This window comes from Ipomoea nil, unplaced genomic scaffold (genome assembly GCF_001879475.1).
Source record: "Ipomoea nil cultivar Tokyo-kokei standard unplaced genomic scaffold, Asagao_1.1 scaffold3322, whole genome shotgun sequence".
NCBI lineage: Eukaryota > Viridiplantae > Streptophyta > Magnoliopsida > Solanales > Convolvulaceae > Ipomoea > Ipomoea nil.
Genome location: NW_017619750.1, coordinates 22202 through 42177, shown reverse-complemented (window position 1 = coordinate 42177; position 19976 = coordinate 22202). Strand labels below are relative to the sequence as shown.

General features: G+C 31.0%; 11 non-coding genes across 11 annotated transcripts; all 11 read right to left on the bottom strand.

Annotated features, from left to right (window-relative positions):
• Positions 1 to 481: 481 nt before the first annotated feature.
• Positions 482 to 553, bottom strand: TRNAK-UUU. Its single transcript has one exon. It is a non-coding gene; the product is annotated as a tRNA-Lys (tRNA).
• Positions 554 to 2252: 1699 nt separating this feature from the next.
• On the bottom strand, positions 2253 to 2324 carry TRNAK-UUU. The gene has a single exon. It is a non-coding gene; the product is annotated as a tRNA-Lys (tRNA).
• A 2140-nt stretch (positions 2325 to 4464) lies between these two features.
• Positions 4465 to 4536, bottom strand: TRNAK-UUU. Its single transcript has one exon. It is a non-coding gene; the product is annotated as a tRNA-Lys (tRNA).
• Positions 4537 to 10113: 5577 nt separating this feature from the next.
• On the bottom strand, positions 10114 to 10185 carry TRNAQ-UUG. Its single transcript has one exon. It is a non-coding gene; the product is annotated as a tRNA-Gln (tRNA).
• A 371-nt stretch (positions 10186 to 10556) lies between these two features.
• On the bottom strand, positions 10557 to 10628 carry TRNAK-UUU. Its single transcript has one exon. It is a non-coding gene; the product is annotated as a tRNA-Lys (tRNA).
• Positions 10629 to 11012: 384 nt separating this feature from the next.
• On the bottom strand, positions 11013 to 11084 carry TRNAK-UUU. Its single transcript has one exon. It is a non-coding gene; the product is annotated as a tRNA-Lys (tRNA).
• A 5245-nt stretch (positions 11085 to 16329) lies between these two features.
• TRNAK-UUU lies at positions 16330 to 16401 on the bottom strand. The gene has a single exon. It is a non-coding gene; the product is annotated as a tRNA-Lys (tRNA).
• Positions 16402 to 17216: 815 nt separating this feature from the next.
• On the bottom strand, positions 17217 to 17288 carry TRNAK-UUU. Its single transcript has one exon. It is a non-coding gene; the product is annotated as a tRNA-Lys (tRNA).
• An 815-nt stretch (positions 17289 to 18103) lies between these two features.
• TRNAK-UUU lies at positions 18104 to 18175 on the bottom strand. The gene has a single exon. It is a non-coding gene; the product is annotated as a tRNA-Lys (tRNA).
• Positions 18176 to 18990: 815 nt separating this feature from the next.
• TRNAK-UUU lies at positions 18991 to 19062 on the bottom strand. Its single transcript has one exon. It is a non-coding gene; the product is annotated as a tRNA-Lys (tRNA).
• An 815-nt stretch (positions 19063 to 19877) lies between these two features.
• On the bottom strand, positions 19878 to 19949 carry TRNAR-UCU. The gene has a single exon. It is a non-coding gene; the product is annotated as a tRNA-Arg (tRNA).
• Between the last annotated feature and the right edge of the window lie 27 nt (positions 19950 to 19976).

Sequence of the window (19976 nt, the reverse complement as noted above, 5' to 3'; positions counted from 1 at the left end):
CGAAGAAAATACTAATTTGATAATTTGACAATTTCATTCACCGTCTGTGGGGATCAAACCCACAACCACGTGGTTAAAAGCCACGCGCTCTACCACTGAGCTATGAAAGCCAACTCAATTATATACATGTATAATGTGGGAGAGGATATTTGATACAAACCAATATTTATCTTGTTTGGAAGAATTTATTTTAGAGATTATGACGTATTTTACGTTGAAACCAGGCTATAACTTCTATTTGGTAAAACAATGAAAGTTTTAAATAATAGTTTACTTTGAAACGCTACCCAAAGTAGCATCTAAAATGAGATGAAAATTAAATTTTCAACTACTTACGAGCGGGTTTATGGGTATATAAATGAAAATTTTAACCACTTATGGATTCAACAAATATACAAATATGACAAAATTAGTATGAATCAAATTTTTAACCACATACGAGACGAAGAAAATACAACTTTGATAATGCTACAATTTCATTCACCGTCTGTGGGGATCAAACCCACAACCACGTGGTTAAAAGCCACGCGCTCTACCACTGAGCTAAGAAGGCCAACTCAATTATATACATGTATAATGTGGGAGAGGATATTGGATATAAACCAATATTTATTTTGTTTCGAAGAATTTATTTTAGAGATTATGACATATTTTAATTTGAAACAAGGCTATAACTTCTATTTGGTAAAACAAAGAAAGTATTAAATAATAGTTTACTTTGAAATGCTACCCAAAGTAGCATTTAAAATGAGATGAAAATTGAATTTTCAATTACTTACGAGCGGGTTTATGTGTATATAAATGAAAATTTTAACCACTTATGGATTCAACAAATATACAAATATGACAAAATTAATATCAATCAAATTTTTAACCACTTACGAGATCAAGAAAATACAACTTTGTCAAACCTACAATTTCAATCACCGTCTGTGGGGATCGAACCCACGACCACGTTATCAAAAGCCACGTGCTCTACCACTGATCTAAGAAGACCAACTAAATTATATACGTGTATAATGTAGGAGAGGATATTGGATATAAACCAATATTTTTCCTGTTTGGAAGAATTTATTTTAGAGATTATGACATATTTTGAGTTGGAACCAAGTTATAACTTCTACTAGGTAAAATAAAGAAAGTTTAAAATAATAGTTTATTTTAAAACACTACCCTAAGTAGCATTTAAAATGAGATGAAAATTGAATTTTAAACTACTTACGAGCGGGTTTATGGGTATATAAATGAAAATTTTAACCACCTATGGATTCAACAAATATACAAATATGACAAAATTAATATAAATCAAATTTTTAACCACTTACGAGATCAAGAAAATACAAATTTGTTAAACCTACAATTTCAATCACCGTCTGTGGGGATCGATCCCACAACCACGTGTATAAAAGCCAGGTGCTCTACCACTAAGCTAAAAAGGCCTACTCAATAATATGCATGTCTAGTTGAGGAGAGGACATTGGATATAAACCAATATTATCTTGTTTGAAAGAATTTATTTTAGAGATTATGACATATTTTAAGTTGGAACCAAGCTATAACTTCTACTAGGTAAAACAAAGAAAGTTTAAAATAACAGTTTATTTTAAAACGCTACCCTAAGTAGCATTTAAAATGAGATGAAAATTGAATTTTCAACTACTTACGAGCGGGTTTATGGGTATATAAATGAAAATTTTAACCACTTATGGATTCAACAATTATACAAATATGACAAAATTAATATATATCAAATTTTTAACCACTTACGAGATCAAGAAAATACAACTTTCTTAAACCTACAATTCCAATCACCTTCTGTGGGGATCGAACCCATGACCACATTGTTAAAAGCCACGTGCTCTACCATTGATCTAAGAAGGCCAACTAAATTATATACGTGTATAATATAGGAGAGGATATTGGATATAAACCAATATTTATCTTGTTTGGAAGAATTTATTTTAGAGATTATGACATATTTTGAGTTGGAACCAAGCTATAACTTCTACTAGGTAAAACAAAGAAAGTTTAAAATAATAGTTTATTTTAAAACGCTACCCTAAGTAGCATTTAAAATGAGATGAAAATTGAATTTTAAACTACTTACGAGCGGGTTTATGGGTATATAAATGAAAATTTTAACCACCTATGGATTCAACAAATATACAAATATGACAAAATTAATATCAATCAAATTTTTAACCACTTACGAGATCAAGAAAATACAACTTTGTTAAACCTACAATTTCAATCACCGTCTGTGGGGATCGAACCCACGACCACGTTGTCAAAAGCCACGTGCTCTACCACTGAGCTAAGAAGGCCAACTCAATAATATGCATGTATAGTTGAGTAGAGGATATTGGATATAAACCAATATTATCTTGTTTGGTAGAATTTATTTTAGAGATTATGACAAATTTTAAGTTGAATCCAAGCTATAACTTCTATTTGGTAAAACAAAGAAAGTTTAAAATACTAGTTAATTTTGAAATGCTACACTAAGTAGCATTTAAAATGAGATGAAAATTCAATTTTCAACTACTTACAAGAGGTTTATGGGTATATAAATAAAAATTTTAACCACTTATGGATTCAACAAATATACAAATATGACAAAATTAGTATGAATCAAATTTTTATCCACTTACGAGACGAAGAAAATACTAATTTGATAATTTGACAATTTCATTCACCGTCTGTGGGGATCAAACCCACAACCACGTGGTTAAAAGCCACGCGCTCTACCACTGAGCTATGAAAGCCAACTCAATTATATACATGTATAATGTGGGAGAGGATATTTGATACAAACCAATATTTATCTTGTTTGGAAGAATTTATTTTAGAGATTATGAGGTATTTTACGTTGAAACCAGGCTATAACTTCTATTTGGTAAAACAATGAAAGTTTTAAATAATAGTTTACTTTGAAACGCTACCCAAAGTAGCATCTAAAATGAGATGAAAATTAAATTTTCAACTACTTACGAGCGGGTTTATGGGTATATAAATGAAAATTTTAACCACTTATGGATTCAACAAATATACAAATATGACAAAATTAGTATGAATCAAATTTTTAACCACATACGAGACGAAGAAAATACAACTTTGATAATGTTACAATTTCATTCACCGTCTGTGGGGATCAAACCCACAACCACGTGGTTAAAAGCCACGCGCTCTACCACTGAGCTAAGAAAGTCAACTCAATTATATACATGTATAATGTGGGAGAGGATATTGGATATAAACCAATATTTATTTTGTTTCGAAGAATTTATTTTAGAGATTATGACATATTTTAATTGGAAACAAGGCTATAACTTCTATTTGGTAAAACAAAGAAAGTTTTAAATACTAGTTAATTTTGAAATGCTACACTAAGTAGCATTTAAAATGAGATGAAAATTCAATTTTCAACTACTTACGAGAGGTTTATGGGTATATAAATAAAAATTTTAACCACTTATGGATTCAACAAATATACAAATATGACAAAATTAGTATGAATCAAATTTTTATCCACTTACGAGACGAAGAAAATACTACTTTGATAATTTGACAATTTCATTCACCGTCTGTGGGGATCAAACCCACAACCACGTGGTTAAAAGCCACGCGCTCTACCACTGAGCTATGAAAGCCAACTCAATTATATACATGTATAATGTGGTAGAGGATATTGGATACAAACCAATATTTATCTTGTTTGGAAGAATTTATTTTAGAGATTATGACGTATTTTACGTTGAAACCAGGCTATAACTTCTATTTGGTAAAACAATGAAAGTTTTAAATAATAGTTTACTTTGAAACGCTACCCAAAGTAGCATTTAAAATGAGATGAAAATTGAATTTTCAACTACATACGAGAGGGTTTATGGGTATATATATGAAAATTTTAACCACTTATGGATTCAACAAATATACAAATATGACAAAATTAGTATGAATCAAATTTTTAACCACTTACGAGACGAAGAAAATACAACTTTGATAATGTTACAATTTCATTCACCGTCTGTGGGGATCAAACCCACAACCACGTGGTTAAAAGCCACGCGCTCTACCACTTTGTTAAGAAGGCCAACTCAATTATATACATGTATAATGTGGGAGAGGATATTGGATATAAACCAATATTTATCTTGTTTGGAAGAATTTGTTTTAGAGATTATGACATATTTTAAGTTGAAACCGGGCTATAACTTCTATTTGGTAAAACAAAGAAAGTTTTAAATAATTGTTTACTTTGAAACGCTACCCAAAGTAGCATCTAAAATGAGATGAAAATTAAATTTTCAACTACTTACGAGCGGGTTTATGTGTATATAAATGAAAATTTTAACCAATTATGGATTCAACAAATATACAAATATGACAAAATTAATATAAATCAAATTTTTAACCACTTACGAGATCAAGAAAATACAACTTTTTTAAACCTAAAATTTCAATCACCGTCTGTGGGGATCGAACCCACGACCACGTGGTTAAAAGCCACGCGCTCTACCACTGAGCTAAGAAGGCCAACTCAATAATATGGATGTATAGTTGAGGAGAGGATATTGGATATAAATCAATATATATCTTGTTTGGAAGAATTTATTTTAGAGATTATGACATATTTTAACTTGAAACCAGGCTATAACTTCTATTTGGTAAAACAATGAAAGTTTTAAATAATAGTATACTTTGAAACGCTACCCAAAGTAGCATCTAAAATGAGATGAAAATTAAATTTTCAACTACTTACGAGCGGGTTTATGTGTATATAAATGAAAATTTTAACCACTTATGGATTCAACAAATATACAAATATTACAAAATTAATATAAATCAAATTTTTAACCACTTACGAGATCAAGAAAATACAACTTTGTTAAACCTACAATTTCAATCACCGTCTGTGGGGATCGATCCAATATTGACCCTAATCCAGTGATTATTACTAATATTAGAGGTGCAAGTACTGTGTCTAATCTAAATTTGCCAACTCCTATATTTTGTGCTTAATAATACTGCCAATGTTGTTTAGAAGCTAAGTCTCATGTTGATTAGAATTATTTGCTATAGCTCATATTTGATGATGAGATTTTTTCGTAAATTTTAATCGAAATTTGCATAAATGCATGTAATTTTTGCTTAGAAATAAAGCACTTATTATATGACCGTCCCTGAAGGATCGTTTTGATCAACAAGTGATTATAGCCAAATTTCTAAACATAGCACTGCCCAGAAGGCAACAAGTCATAGCACAAATTAAAAATATTAGCACTAGGGCAGTTTCCCCAATGTAAAATTGGCTCTGTATTGTTTTAAAAGTTTATTGATGGTGCTAATTTGCTATAGAAATTATTTCACATGAGTTTTGGGCATTAGAATAAATCTTAAATCGGAGTATTTAAACAAAATGATAGTGTCTAATTTTTTTTAATATAGTTTTACCCAGAAGGTAAATCAAGAGCACTAATTTTATCAGTCACCCGTTATCTTTATCTTGCCTCAAGGCCTCGATTATAGATATTTGATCTAAAAGGATTTATAAACCCTAAGTGAATCCCTGAAGGATATTTGGTGTATGCGGGTCTCATTGTCAATGGTCGTATTGTACTCCAGTAGTAGTACATGACAAAATTATGCTAAGTGTTTGGTCATTGGGTTTTTTTTAATAAGGTCTGGAAGACCCTGAATGTGGATTAATCTTTAAAGTGACTAATGACTTATGAATGAAGTTTGCAACTTCTATTTCTAATGCTATGATACTCTCCAAAAGTCAAAATTGACTCACATCATGTTGGTTTGCCTGAAGCAAACAAATTGTGATTTTTTTTTACACATAGTAATCACTGCCTGAAAATTCTGCCCGGCGCAGTTTGAAAATTAAATTCGTGAAAAATACTTCTTGAACTCCTTTTGGCATGGAATTTTTTCTGGAGAACCTAGACTCGTGGTATTTGATGTCTGTAAAAAGATTTTGTTAAAAATATGCTTTGGTGATTCCATAAAACTTAAAGTTTTGGCACTGTGCTGTCAATTATTTTTCTGCCTGGAGCAATGTTGGGAAAATTTTTAGAAAAAATACTTCTAGACCTTGGATTTCCATGAAAATTTTTGTGTACGTTCTAGACTTGATGAACTACATATCTGAAAGATTTTGTACCAAAATGTGTTACCATTTGTTCCCAGAAAATTCAGCAATCCAGGTCAAAATTCTGAAAATTTATGCCTTTTTCAGCTTGTATATCTTGCTATTTTGTGATATTTTCATGCTTGTATGAAACTATGAGATAAAATGAGAGCTTGCTTGGAAAAGTGCTGTTTTGACTCCCCGAAATAGGAATGAACACTATCGGAAATTCAATAATTTCCAGTAGTGGAATGGGCCCGACAGCGAACATGTGCTCATTATTCTTCGGCGAACGGTACTTCTCTCATTTTTCTAATTTATGAATTAATAAGAATATCTCTTGTCATGTGATGCCTTGTGTGTACCAAATATGATGTGCATGACTAAATTGAGTTTTTGATGTCCAAGACATAAGGGACAATTATATCACATGCTATTGCATGCTTCTCTTTAATTGACATATTTTAGCATATAATCTCTTGATTATGTTCATATAAGAGATTTTGTTATTTCTCTTGTTGGCAATTTATGATTTGCTATAGGCCATATCTATTGAGATTCATCACCCAACTTATAAGTGGCAAAATAGCATGAATTCTTAATATGGTTAGGTTGCACCTGTCGTTGCTAAACCTTAACTTGCATGTGATAACAATTAAAGGCTATGACATGTTTACAATGCTAGTTTCTGCTATAGAAACTCTTTGACATGAGATTTGGGCATATGATATTTAAATTTATAGCCCTCATTGTTTTGTATATTTATTTGCCCAGAAGGTAGATTAAGGTTTTTAATTCTCTAAGTCACCCTTTAGGATGAACCTTGACGATAAATTCATGACCAAAATTGGTCCACCTATCCCATCAATCCCCGAAGGATTGCTATGACGTTACTATGAGTCAAGTTCTTTTTACCCAAGTCTAACTCAATGCATATCACAAATCAATCCCTCAAGGATTGCTATACCCCCTTTTTTACCTAGTACGTGGTTTCAGAAGTAACATTTCCCTATTTGCGTTATTTTATTTGCGTAGTCTATTTTATATCACCACCACAACGTACCTCTAAAAGGGCTATCGAAGAAACCCCCGTATATTGGTTAAATACCGAAAGCCCATGATAGGGGATCAATGCATATAATTGGGTACGTTGACTGCATTCATAATGAAGATTGTTTCTCGGCATTAGGGGGAGATAATATACTACTCCGTAGCTTTTTGGAATGCCAAGAAATTTCATAAGAATAAAAACATCTTCATTATTTAAATCCATGTACTAGTTTGATTGAACTAGAAGTTCAAAAGATAATCTATTTGCGATTTTAGCAAATAATCTGCCAAATACATCTATTGATCATAATGATCATAAACGAAGTGACTAGGTCCTATATCCTTGGACCAAACATATCTATCGATACTCCTTGACACTAGAAGTGTAGGAGATCTATCGGTGAAAGATATATGGATCATAATACTAGATCTAGTAAAGAAATATTGTCACTCTTGAAATAGTTTGAACAATTATGTCCTGCAGACGTTCGTCCAGATGACGAAAAACCCTGGTAAGACTTATAAGTGCACCAAACAAACGTAATACTAGGGATGCGGAACGACCAGATCAAAATATTTTTGGGAAATGTTTAGAATCTGGTTGTTTTAGAAATTGCCATTACTTTTACAAATATGGGAGTTTTACAAAAATGTTATAGTTGTCGACAACACAATTGCCATTACAAATTGCTCGTTATATGATAATCTGGATCCAAAATTAGGCACCAGAAGTGCCATGACTATTTAATATATAAAGGAGCAATTAAGGCATAGCTCGACTCGCTAAAATGAATAAATTATCTTTATAACAATACACCATTTGAGCGTTAACCCTGAAGGTTACAAATGGGTGTGTGCATGAAAGAGAAATAAGAATAATGAGGTGATAAAGCGAGTTTGTAGCCTATGGGTCCACGCAGAGACCCTTAATTGATTTTAATCAAATATACTCTCCCATGGTAAATGTCATTAAGTTCCGCTACATAATACAATTGGCAGAATAATAAATTTAGATATGCAGTTAAATTTATCTTGAGAAATCCCTGATGGATTCATAATTCTCGAAATGAGGATTTATTTAAGTATTATTATGTGTCATTATTTACTCTTTAAAGGGTTGCGAATGGAGTTAATATCCTCATTGAAGGAATAATATGTACCATTGTGTGCTCAATAAAGGGTTGATAATGAACTTATTTATTATTTATTATCTCAGTCATTATTGATGGTGTAAACATCAATATATAATGAGCTTGATAATGTCAGTTCATGTTTAAAGACTGAGACTTTTGAAATAAAAAGCTTGTAAAAGCTATAAGTATTATCTCGACTTGAAGATCGAGTTTTTCTTTGAAGTTTTTTTTATACACCAGTCAGTCTACATCTAAAAATGTTTTTTGTACATGTCTATATGCATATAAGTGTCATGTTTTATCAAACTAAAGGTTGCCTAATAATATCTTGAAGCAGATAAGGAACCTTTTTGGACTCGAAGTCCCTTACTTCATTATCGTTGGAGCACCATTATAGAACCAGAAGTTCTATAATCGCAACATATTTGCGATGAAATTGCTAGCAAAATCTAGTGCTCCCCCTACAAATGAAGTACTTGAATAATGATTAACATATCCTCCGGTATCTTCGAGATACAAAGACATGACACTTATGTAAGAAACCATGATACGGTTTTAATAGGCTACTTGGGTACTGGCTGTTTTGTTTGATCCCCGCAATGCCAAGTCCAAACTGGTTATACAATGAATTTCTCTAAATGTTCAAAATGAGGACAATAACACTTGTGTTGCACAAATGTTATATGAGCTCTAGAAGAGCCATAAGATTATTGTACACTACTCTAGTGACAATCCAGAAGATTTGTCCAATCCATCCCTTCAAATTTTGAAATATATGTAGAACTTGAAGATTGTTATCTTCAGGGGGAGACGGGAAGTACATTTACTCGAATCAATCCGGAAGATTGAACGTAAAATCCTGAAGATTACATTTACTCGAATCAATCCGGAAGATTGAACGTAAAATCTTGAAGATTAAGTCATAAAAGACTAATGGTTGCGCATTATTTGCAACACATAAATGCATAAATATCATGTACTCTTTTCCTCACTAGTTTTCTCCCATTGGGTTTTCTAGTGTGGTTTTTAATGAGGCATGAGTATGATATTAATGATGTAAATGGGAAAATATTGCAAAATTAGTGCTTAAATGGACAAACCCTCGAATCCTGAAGATTATGCAGTTTGCGCCCTGAAGGCTTATGGTTGTACTCTTTTTCCCTTAACTAAGTTTTTCCCACAGGGTTTTCTTAAGTTAGGGTTTTTAATGAGGCGACCAAATACAATATATGTTTTTACATATATCATGTACTCTTTTCTTCAACTAGGTTTTTCCCACGTGGTTTTCCTAGTGAAGTTTTTAATGAGGCATGAATATATATTTTATTGTACTCTTTTCTTGTCTAGGTTTTTCCCACAGGGTTTTCCTAGCAAGTTTTTAACGAGACATGATTATGGCAAAATAATGTCCAAGGGGGAGTGTTATAAAACCACTATTTATGGACATTTATATTTGTAACGGAATGTAACAGATGTAACAGTTATATACATTTATTGTATTTATTACATTGAGTCCTTTATATTCTGTACTCTTGTAACTAAAGAGAGTGGCTAATGAGAATACAACATTCATCTCACATATATCTCTACTCCTTTCCTCTGCTTTTGTTCTTCACGAGTTCACCGAACTCAAGGAGGCTAAGGCCAACTAACCTGCAATACAACAAAAAAAAAACAAATTTAACCACTTATGGATTCAACAAATATAGAAATATGACAAAATTAGTATGAATCAAATTTTTAACCACTTACGAGACGAAGAAAATACAACTTTGATAATGTTACAATTTCATTCACCGTCTGTGGGGATCAAACCAACAACCACGTGGTTCAAAGCTACGCGCTCTACCACTGAGCTAAGAAGGCCAACTCAATTATATACATGTATAATGTGGGAGAGGATATTGGATATAAACCAATATTTATCTTGTTTGGAAGAATTTATTTTAGGGGTTATGACATATTTTAAGTTGAAACCATGCTATAACTTCTATTTGGTAAAACAATGAAAGTTTTAAATAATAGTTTACTTTGAAACGCTACCCAAAGTAGCATTTAAAATGAGATGAAACTTAAATTTTCAACTACTTACGAGCGGGTTTATGTGTATATAAATGAAAATTTTAGCCACTTATGGATTCAACAAATATACAAATATGAAAAAATTAATATAAGTCAAATTTTTAACCACTTACGAGATCAAGAAAATACAACTTTATTAAACCTACAATTTCAATCACCGTCTGTGGGGATCGAACCCACAACCACGTGGTTAAAAGCCACGCGCTCTACCACTGAGCTAAGAAAGCCTACTCAATAATATGCATGTATAGTTGAGGAGAGGATATTGGATATAAACCAATATTATCTTGTTTGGTAGAATTTATTTTAGAGATTATGACATATTTTAAGTTGAATCCAAGCTATAACTTCTATTTGGTAAAACAAAGAAAGTTTAAAATACTAGTTAATTTAGAAACGCTACCCTAAGTAGCATTTAAAATGAGATGAAAATTGAATTTTCAACTACTTACGAGAGGGTTTATGGGTATATAAATAAAAATTTTAACCACTTATGGATTCAACAAATATACAAATATGACAAAATTAGTATGAATCAAATTTTTAACCACTTACGAGACGAAGAAAATACAACTTTAATAATGTTACAATTTCAAACCTACAATTTCAACCACCGTCTGTGGCGATCGAACCCACAACCACGTGGTTAAAAGCCACGCGCTCTACCACTGAGCTAAGAAGGCCTACTCAATAATATGCATGTATAGTTGAGGAGAGGATATTGGATATAAACCAATATTATCTTGTTTGGTAGAATTTATTTTAGAGATTATGACATATTTTAAGTTGAATCCAAGCTATAACTTCTATTTGGTAAAACAAAGAAAGTTTAAAATACTAGTTAATTTTGAAACGCTACCCTAAGTAGCATTTAAAATGAGATGAAAATTCAATTTTCAACTACTTACGAGAGGGTTTATGGGTATATGAATAAAAATTTTAACCACTTATGGATTCAACAAATATACAAATATGACAAAATTAGTATGAATCAAATTTTTAACCACTTACGAGACGAAGAAAATACAAGTTTAATAATGTTACAATTTCATTCACCATCTATGGGGATCAAACCCACAACCACGTGGTTAAAAGCCACGCGCTCTACCACTGAGCTAAGAAGGCCAACTCAATTATATACATGTATAATGTGGGAGAGGATATTGGATATAAACCAATATTTATCTTGTTTGGACGAATTTATTTTAGAGATTATGACATATTTTAAGTTGAAACCAGGCTATAACTTCTATTTGGTAAAACAATGAAAGTTTTAAATAATAGTTTACTTTGAAACGCTACCCAAAGTTGCATCTAAAATGAGATGAAAATTAAATTTTCAACTACTTACGAGCAGGTTTATGTGTATATAAATGAAAATTTTAACCACTTATGGATTCAACAAATATACAAATATGACAAAATTAATATAAATCAAATTTTTAACCACTTACGAGATCGAGAAAATACAACTTTGTTAAACCTACAATTTCAATCACCGTCTGTGGGGATCGAACCCACGACCACATGGTTAAAAGCCGTGCGCTCTACCACCGAGTTAAGAAGGCCAACTCAATAATATGCATGTATAGTTGAGGAGAGGATATTGGATATAAACCAATATTATCTTGTTTGGTAGAATTTATTTTAGTGATTATGACATATTTTAAGTTGAATCCAAGCTATAACTTCTATTTGGTAAAACAAAGAAAGTTTAAAATACTAGTTAATTTAGAAACGCTACCCTAAGTAGCATTTAAAATGAGATGAAAATTGAATTTTCAACTACTTACGAGAGGGTTTATGGGTATATAAATAAAAATTTTAACCACTTATGGATTCAACAAATATACAAATATGACAAAATAAGTATGAATCAAATTTTTAACCACTTACGAGACGAAGAAAATACAACTTTAATAATGTTACAATTTCATTCACCGTCAATGGGGATCAAACCCACAACCACGTGGTTAAAAGCCACGCGCTCTACCACTAAGCTAAGAAGGCCAACTCAATTATATACATGTATAATATGGGAGAGGATATTGGATATAAACCAATATTTATCTTGTTTGGACGAATTTATTTTAGAGATTATGACATATTTTAAGTTGAAACCAGGCTATAACTTCTATTTGGTAAAACAATGAAAGTTTTAAATAATAGTTTACTTTGAAACGCTACCCAAAGTTGCATCTAAAATGAGATGAAAATTAAATTTTCAACTACTTACGAGCAGGTTTATGTGTATATAAATGAAAATTTTAACCACTTATGGATTCAACAAATATACAAATATGACAAAATTAGTATGAATCAAATTTTTAACCACTTACGAGATGAAGAAAATACAACTTTAATAATGTTACAATTTCATTCACCGTCTATGGGGATCAAACCCACAACCACGTGGTTAAAAGCCACGCGCTCTACCACTGAGCTAAGAAGGCCAACTCAATTATATACATGTATAATGTGGGAGAGGATATTGGATATAAACCAATATTTATCTTGTTTGGACGAATTTATTTTAGAGATTATGACATATTTTAAGTTGAAACCAGGCTATAACTTCTATTTGGTAAAACAATGAAAGTTTTAAATAATAGTTTACTTTGAAACGCTACCCAAAGTTGCATCTAAAATGAGATGAAAATTAAATTTTCAACTACTTACGAGCAGGTTTATGTGTATATAAATGAAAATTTTAACCACTTATGGATTCAACAAATATACAAATATGACAAAATTAATATAAATCAAATTTTTAACCACTTACGAGATCGAGAAAATACAACTTTGTTAAACCTACAATTTCAATCACCGTCTGTGGGGATCGAACCCACGACCACATGGTTAAAAGCCGTGCGCTCTACCACCGAGTTAAGAAGGCCAACTCAATAATATGCATGTATAGTTGAGGAGAGGATATTGGATATAAACCAATATTATCTTGTTTGGTAGAATTTATTTTAGTGATTATGACATATTTTAAGTTGAATCCAAGCTATAACTTCTATTTGGTAAAACAAAGAAAGTTTAAAATACTAGTTAATTTAGAAACGCTACCCTAAGTAGCATTTAAAATGAGATGAAAATTGAATTTTCAACTACTTACGAGAGGGTTTATGGGTATATAAATAAAAATTTTAACCACTTATGGATTCAACAAATATACAAATATGACAAAATAAGTATGAATCAAATTTTTAACCACTTACGAGACGAAGAAAATACAACTTTAATAATGTTACAATTTCATTCACCGTCAATGGGGATCAAACCCACAACCACGTGGTTAAAAGCCACGCGCTCTACCACTAAGCTAAGAAGGCCAACTCAATTATATACATGTATAATATGGGAGAGGATATTGGATATAAACCAATATTTATCTTGTTTGGACGAATTTATTTTAGAGATTATGACATATTTTAAGTTGAAACCAGGCTATAACTTCTATTTGGTAAAACAATGAAAGTTTTAAATAATAGTTTACTTTGAAACGCTACCCAAAGTTGCATCTAAAATGAGATGAAAATTAAATTTTCAACTACTTACGAGCAGGTTTATGTGTATATAAATGAAAATTTTAACCACTTATGGATTCAACAAATATACAAATATGACAAAATTAGTATGAATCAAATTTTTAACCACTTACGAGATGAAGAAAATACAACTTTAATAATGTTACAATTTCATTCACCGTCTATGGGGATCAAACCCACAACCACGTGGTTAAAAGCCACGCGCTCTACCACTGAGCTAAGAAGGCCAACTCAATTATATACATGTATAATGTGGGAGAGGATATTGGATATAAACCAATATTTATCTTGTTTGGACGAATTTATTTTAGAGATTATGACATATTTTAAGTTGAAACCAGGCTATAACTTCTATTTGGTAAAACAATGAAAGTTTTAAATAATAGTTTACTTTGAAACGCTACCCAAAGTTGCATCTAAAATGAGATGAAAATTAAATTTTCAACTACTTACGAGCAGGTTTTTGTGTATATAAATGAAAATTTTAACCACTTATGGATTCAACAAATATACAAATATGACAAAATTAATATAAATCAAATTTTTAACCACTTACGAGATCGAGAAAATACAACTTTGTTAAACCTACAATTTCAATCACCGTCTGTGGGGATCGAACCCACGACCACATGGTTAAAAGCCGTGCGCTCTACCATCGAGTTAAGAAGGCCACCTCAATAATATGCATGTATAGTTGAGGAGAGAATATTGGATATAAACCAATATTATCTTGTTTGGTAGAATTTATTTTAGAGATTATGACATATTTTAAGTTGAATCCAAGCTATAACTTCTATTTGGTAAAACAAAGAAAGTTTAAAATACTAGTTAATTTAGAAACGCTACCCTAAGTAGCATTTAAAATGAGATGAAAATTGAATTTTCAACTACTTACGAGAGGGTTTATGGGTATATAAATAAAAATTTTAACCACTTATGGATTCAACAAATATACAAATATGACAAAATTAGTATGAATCAAATTTTTAACCACTTACGAGACGAAGAAAATACAACTTTGATAATGTTACAATTTCATTCACCGTCTGTGGGGATCAAACCAACAACCACGTGGTTAAAAGCCACGCACTCTACCACTGAGCTAAGAAGGCCAACTCAATTATATACATGTATAATGTGAGAGAGGATATTGGATATAAACCAATATTTATCTTGTTTGGAAGAATTTATTTTAGGGGTTATGACATATTTTAAGTTGAAACCATGCTATAACTTCTATTTGGTAAAACAATGAAAGTTTTAAATAATAGTTTACTTTGAAACGCTACCCAAAGTAGCATTAAAAATGAGATGAAAATTAAATTTTCAACTACTTACGAGAGGGTTTATGCTTGTATAAATGAAAATTTTAACCACTTTTTAGATTTAAGAAATATACAAATATGACAAAATTTGTATAAATCAAAATTTAAACCACTACTTATGAGACAAAGAAAATACAACTTTGATAATGTTACAATTTCATTCACCATCTGTGGGGATCAAACCCACGACCACGTGGTTAAAAGCCACGCGCTCTACCACTGAACTAAGAAAGCCTACTCAATAATATGCATGTATAGTTTAGGAGAGGATATTGGATATAAACCAATATTTTATCTTGTTTGGAAGTATTTATTTTAGAGATTATGACATATTTTAAGTTGAAACCAAGCTATAACTTCTATTTGGTAAAATAAAGAAAGTTTAAAATAATAGTTCACTTTGAAACGCTACCCAAAGTAGCATTTAAAATGAGATGAAAATTGAATTTTCAACTACTTACGAGCGGGTTTATGGGTATATAAATGAAAATTTTAACCACTTATGGATTCAACAAATATACAAATATGACAAAATTAGAATGAATCAAATTTTTAACCACTTACGAGACGAAGAAAATAAAACTTTGATAATGTTACAATTTCATTCACCGTCTGTGGGGATCAAACCAACAACCATGTGATTAAAAGCCACGCGCTCTACCACTGAGCTAAGAAGGCCAACTCAATTATATACATGTATAATGTGGGAGAGGATATTGGATATAAACCAATATTTATCTTGTTTGGAAGAATATATTTTAGGGGTTATGACATATTTTAAGTTGAAACCATGCTATAACTTCTATTTGGTAAAACAATGAAAGTTTTAAATAATAGTTTACTTTGAAACGCTACCCAAAGTAGCATTTAAAATGAGATGAAAATTAAATTTTCAACTACTTACGAGCGGGTTTATGTGTATATAAATGAAAATTTTAGCCACTTATGGATTCAAGAAATATACAAATATGAAAAAATTAATATAAATCAAATTTTTAACCACTTACGAGATCAAGAAAATACAGCTTTGTTAAACCTACAATTTCAATCACCGTCTGTGGGGATCGAACCCACGACCACGTGGTTAAAAGCCACGCACTCTACCACTGAGCTAAGAAGGCCTACTTAATAATATGCATGTATAGTTGAGGAGAGGATATTGGATATAAACCAATATATATCTTGTTTGAAAGAATTTATTTTAGAGATTATGACATATTTTAAGTTGAAACCAAGCTATAACTTCTATTTGGTAAAATAAAGAAAGTTTTAAATAATAGTTTACTTTGAAACGCTACCCAAAGTAGCATTTAAAATGAGATGAAAATTTAATTTTCAACTACTTACGAGCGGCTTTATGGGTATATAAATGAAAATTTTAACCACTTATGGATTCAACAAATATAGAAATATGACAAAATTAGTATGAATCAAATTTTTAACCACTTACGAGACGAAGAAAATAAAACTTTGATAATGTTACAATTTCATTCACCGTCTGTCGGGATCAAACCAACAACCATGTGGTTAAAAGCCACGCGCTCTACCACTGAGCTAAGAAGGCCAACTCAATTATATACATGTATAATGTGAGAGAGGATATTGGATATAAACCAATATTTATCTTGATTGGAAGAATTTATTTTAGGGGTTATGACATATTTTAAGTTGAAACCATGCTATAACTTCTATTTGGTAAAACAATGAAGGTTTTAAATAATAGTTTACTTTGAAACGCTACCCAAAGTAGCATTTAAAATTAGATGAAAATTAAATATTCAACTACTTACGAGCGGGTTTATGTGTATATAAATGAAAATTTTAGCCACTTATGGATTCAAGAAATATACAAATATGAAAAAATTAATATAAATCAAATTTTTAACCACTTACGAGATCAAGAAAATACAGCTTTGTTAAAACCTACAATTTCAATCACCGTCTGTGGGGATCGAACCCACGACCACGTGGTTAAAAGCCACGCGCTCTACCACTGAGCTAAGAAGGCTTACTCAATAATATGCATGTATAGTTGAGGAGAGGATATTGGATATAAACCAATATATATCTTGTTTGTAAGAATTTATTTTAGAGATTATGACATATTTTAAGTTGAAACCAAGCTATAACTTCTATTTGGTAAAATAAAGAAAGTTTTAAATAATAGTTTACTTTGAAACGCTACCCAAAGTAGCATTTAAAATGAGATGAAAATTTAATTTTCAACTACTTACTAGAGGGTTTATGCGTATATAAATAAAAATTTTAACCACTTATGGATTCAACAAATATAGAAATATGACAAAATTAGTATGAATCAAATTTTTAACCACTTACGAGACGAAGAAAATACAAATTTGATAATGTTACAATTTCATTCACCGTCTGTGGGGATCAAACCAACAACCACGTGGTTAAAAGCCACGCGCTCTACCACTGAGCTAAGAAGGCCAACTCGATTATATACATGTATAATGTGGGAGAGGATATTGGATATAAACCAATATTTATTTTGTTTGGAAGAATTTATTTTAGGGGTTTTGACATATTTTAAGTTGAAACCATGCTATAACTTCTATTTTGTAAAACAATGAAACTTTTAAATAATAGTTTACTTTGAAACGTTACCCAAAGTAGCATTTAAAATGAGATGAAAATTAAATTTTCAACTACTTACGAGCGGGTTTATGTGTATATAAATGAAAATTTTAGCCACTTATGGATTCAAGAAATATACAAATATGAAAAAATTAATATAAATCAAATTTTTAACCACTTACGAGATCAAGAAAATACAGCTTTGTTAAAACCTACAATTTCAATCACCGTCTGTGGGGATCGAACCCACGACCACGTGGTTAAAAGCCACGCGCTCTACCACTGAGCTAAGAAGGCCTACTCAATAATATGCATGTATAGTTGAGGAGAGGATATTGGATATAAACCAATATATATCTTGTTTGTAAGAATTTATTTTAGAGATTATGACATATTTTAAGTTGAAACCAAGCTATAACTTCTATTTGGTAAAATAAAGAAAGTTTTAAATAATAGTTTACTTTGAAACGCTACCCAAAGTAGCATTTAAAATGAGATGAAAATTTAATTTTCAACTACTTACGAGCGGCTTTATGGGTATATAAATGAAAATTTTAACCACTTATGGATTCAACAAATATAGAAATATGACAAAATTAGTATGAATCAAATTTTTAACCACTTACGAGACGAAGAAAATAAAACTTTGATAATGTTACAATTTCATTCACCGTCTGTCGGGATCAAACCAACAACCATGTGGTTAAAAGCCACGCGCTCTACCACTGAGCTAAGAAGGCCAACTCAATTATATACATGTATAATGTGAGAGAGGATATTGGATATAAACCAATATTTATCTTGATTGGAAGAATTTATTTTAGGGGTTATGACATATTTTAAGTTGAAACCATGCTATAACTTCTATTTGGTAAAACAATGAAGGTTTTAAATAATAGTTTACTTTGAAACGCTACCCAAAGTAGCATTTAAAATTAGATGAAAATTAAATTTTCAACTACTTACGAGCGGGTTTATGTGTATATAAATGAAAATTTTAGCCACTTATGGATTCAAGAAATATACAAATATGAAAAAATTAATATAAATCAAATTTTTAACCACTTACGAGATCAAGAAAATACAGCTTTGTTAAAACCTACAATTTCAATCACCGTCTGTGGGGATCGAACCCACGACCACGTGGTTAAAAGCCACGCGCTCTACCACTGAGCTAAGAAGGCCTACTCAATAATATGCATGTATAGTTGAGGAGAGGATATTGGATATAAACAAATATATATCTTGTTTGTAAAAATTTATTTTAGAGATTATGACATATTTTAAGTTGAAACCAAGCTATAACTTCTATTTGGTAAAATAAAGAAAGTTTTAAATAATAGTTTACTTTGAAACGCTACCCAAAGTAGCATTTAAAATGAGATGAAAATTTAATTTTCAACTACTTACTAGAGGGTTTATGCGTATATAAATAAAAATTTTAACCACTTATGGATTCAACAAATATAGAAATATGACAAAATTAGTATGAATCAAATTTTTAACCACTTACGAGACGAAGAAAATACAAATTTGATAATGTTACAATTTCATTCACCGTCTGTGGGGATCAAACCAACAACCACGTGGTTAAAAGCCACGCGCTCTACCACTGAGCTAAGAAGGCCAACTCGATTATATACATGTATAATGTGGGAGAGGATATTGGATATAAACCAATATTTATCTTGTTTGGAAGAATTTATTTTAGGGGTTTTGACATATTTTAAGTTGAAACCATGCTATAACTTCTATTTTGTAAAACAATGAAACTTTTAAATAATAGTTTACTTTGAAACGTTACCCAAAGTAGCATTTAAAATGAGATGAAAATTAAATTTTCAACTACTTACGAGCGGGTTTATGTGTATATAAATGAAAATTTTAGCCACTTATGGATTCAAGAAATATACAAATATGAAAAAATTAATATAAATCAAATTTTTAACCACTTACGAGATCAAGAAAATACAGCTTTGTTAAAACCTACAATTTCAATCACCGTCTGTGGGGATCAAACCCACGACCACGTGGTTAGAAGCCACGCGCTCTACCACTGAGCTAAGAAGGCCTACTCAATAATATGCATGTATAGTTG